This window comes from Palaemon carinicauda, chromosome 5, assembly GCF_036898095.1.
Source record: "Palaemon carinicauda isolate YSFRI2023 chromosome 5, ASM3689809v2, whole genome shotgun sequence".
Taxonomy (NCBI): domain Eukaryota; kingdom Metazoa; phylum Arthropoda; class Malacostraca; order Decapoda; family Palaemonidae; genus Palaemon; species Palaemon carinicauda.
The window spans coordinates 142,867,511-142,870,660 of record NC_090729.1 but is presented as its reverse complement, the minus strand read 5'-3'; positions in this window follow the sequence as shown (position 1 = coordinate 142,870,660).

Genomic DNA, 3,150 nt, shown 5'->3' with positions numbered 1-3,150 from the left:
GCACTGAATCTTTTATCGAAGCAAACTGTAGAGAGCCCAGCACTCGCTCCTGTTCGCGTCTTGATATCCGTTTGGATTTTAATAGTCTCTTGACAGATCCTGCTATTACTTTCCTCTTCTTCCCAGGAATGGAAAGTTGATGTGACTCCAAATTCCTATGGATTCCCAACCATTGAAATTTTTGAGCTGGAGATAGTCAAGACTTTTTGATGTTGATCTTGAATCCCAGATGTTCCAGGAACTGGATCACTATCTTAGAGGCTTGCATGCATTCTGTCCTGGATGCTGCCCACACCAGCCAGTCGTCCAAGTAGGCCACTACTTGGAACCTCTTTAGGCGTAATTGATGGACGGCTGCGTTCGCAAGTTCCATGAAAATCCTTGGGGCTATGTTTAGCCCGAATGGTATGGTTCTGAAGGCGTAAAGTCTTCTTTGTAACTTGACCCTTAGGTAGGAGGAAAGGTAACGATTAATGGGAACATGCTAATAAGTGTCTGACAAGTCTATGGAGACGGTATATGCCCTTTTATGGGCAGTAGGGTCCTCATGTGTTGAATTGTGAGCATCCTGAACTTGTAGTTCACTTTGAACTTGTTAAGTGGCGACAAGTCCGGAATGACTCTGAGTTTCTGAGTCCTTCTTGGAACACAAAGCAGCCTTCCTTGGAACTTGATTGACTTTACTTTTCAAATTCCTCTTTTCACTAAGAGTTTTCGGACATATTCTTCCAGAACGGGGGTAGATTGTTGGAAGAACTGAGGAAATGGAGGTGGAGGACTGTTCCAGCTCCAATCTAGTTCATTCTTTATTAGGCTGTGGGCCCAGGGATCAAAGGTCCAACGATCCCTAAATAGATGTAGTCTCCCTCCTACTGGAAGCATCTCACTTCTGCTGTTGTGGACCTGAGGCCTTGCCTCCTTAACCATATCCTCCCCTGAATCCCCTTCCCCTTGAAGGGCGTCTAGAAGAACCTCTGGCTGTTCCTCTAGCTTTTGATTGAAAGGAAGAAGTCTGCCTTTCAAAAGCTGGGTTAAAAACTGGCAACTGTGTCGCCACTTGTTGAGGTACCAACTGGTATGAGGTTGGAGGTTGTACCACTATCTGAGGCACCGCGGTCACAGAAAGTTGCTATTGTTGCTGTCGGTAGGGCTTAGCCGGCCGAGAGGAGAGCCTAGGCCCTTTTGTCTTCTTCTTGGGTTGGGGACCCTCATCCGGAGAAGACTTACTCTTAAGGTTTAAGCCCCACTTTTTGAGAAGGTTCCTATTCTCCGTGGCAGCTTTGTTAATACCTCTTTAACTACTTCATTGGGATACAGGTCTTTACCCCATATGCAAGAGGAAATCAGTCTCCTTGGTTTGTGCCTCACCGCAGCCGAGGCGAACACGAACTCTCTACAAGCTTTCCTAGCTTTAATAAAGCTATAGAGATCCTTCGTAACTGTGGCCAGATGGGTTTTGGCACTACCATGAACAGGTCCTGTTTCTTGGGGTCACTTGCCATCGTTTTTAAAAATCGTTTGCAACGATATCGATGGCACAAGTCTTTCTTTCGTCTTTTGCTCTCTGCGCAAGAAAAACTCCAACAGCTTTGGAAGTTCCTCACCAAACTGACGTTCGGCAATATTAGCTTCCAACTTCCCGACTGAGAAGGTAAGGTGAACATCCTTCCAGGCTTTTTGGTCCAATGGTAAGATCAGGGATACCGGCTTCCATTCCTCCAGGGAGGGGCATGGTTTCCTTGCCTCCACCGCCTTCAAGGCTGCCTTATATCCCTTTTCCATGAAGGGAAAGTCTCTGGTTGGAGAGGCCACAAAGGAGGGAAGCTTCTTACTCAAAGCTGGAACCTTTGAGTTCGTGAAGCCCCTCTCTTTCATCGAGCTCGCTAGTAATGCCTGTGCTTTACTATGGTCAAAGACTATGACCTCCTTCGGCTGCGTTTCCTCCTTTGAGGCTGGCTCCTTCCTAAGACGGACATAGCAGTCCGGGTAAGAGTCTTTGTTGGGCCAAAATTCCCCATCTTCCAGGGGAATTGAGCCCAACTTCTTCGATATAACAATCTTCCCGGTTGTCATTGGCATGTGTTCGGCATACCTCCAAGGATTGGTATCCGAGCACAAAGGAAGATCCTTCACGTTGAGTCGCTTATGTGGCCCATGTGATGCTGCGAGTCTGCGTATCTTCAGTTTCATCGCAGCTTCCTTTTCATCATTCTTCTTTTCTATTTATTGAATCATTTCAACAATAGAAGAAAGAGTCTTTCCCAGATCATCTGGGATAGCAGACGATGTAGAGGGAACAGGTTCTGGGGCAGGAACCGATATAACCGACACCTCGTCGATTTCTTCCTCTACTATTTCTGGAGCTTGGGTCAGCTCCTCCTCCTGACCTTCTCCCCAAAGGTCGTTCTCTGTATAATCCGACACCTCTGACATCCTATCGTCTAATTGGATGTCTTGAAGGGCGGCCGAGACTTCAGAATTTACCGGATTCTGGACGGTTGGTATCTCCTCATAAGGCTGAGGGATGACTGCATCAGTCGATGCCTTAGGCAAAAGGTAGGCCCTCATCTTCTCGTTTGGAAGGTAGGGGCCTGAAGTGCTTTTCTGAAAACTCCTCACTTAGGTTCGCAACTTTTCTCTCTTAGCATCCCTTGACTCCGCCGACTTAGGAGTGTCAAATGCCTCGGTAATCAGGTTAGAATATATGATACATACCTGAGGGTTCTAATACCGGAGATTACCTTTGGAGGCTGCGCATGCTGCGTGCCTCCTGCATAACACGTGTCCACAGAAGTTCTCACTGCGGACATTGCAGAACATACTCCCGCACTTCGGATGGTCCTCCTGTACAGAAAAGAAAATCCATGAGTATCAAGTGAAGGCTTTTCACTTATTGTTAATACATATAGCTTATACAGTAAAGCTAAAAAAGAAAGGAAAGACACATACTTGTATTTCCTGCCCAGCCAATTGCTGTAACCTCCCCAGATATTAAAACTAAGGTTAATTCTTATTCTAGAATACCTTATATATTTTCCTAAGCGGAAAGTTAAGGTGTAGCTCACACCTTGAAATAAAGTTTTAATATACGGCATAGAATGAATACAGAAAGAACTCATTTTCTATATATTGTACGGTTTCAACAAAAGG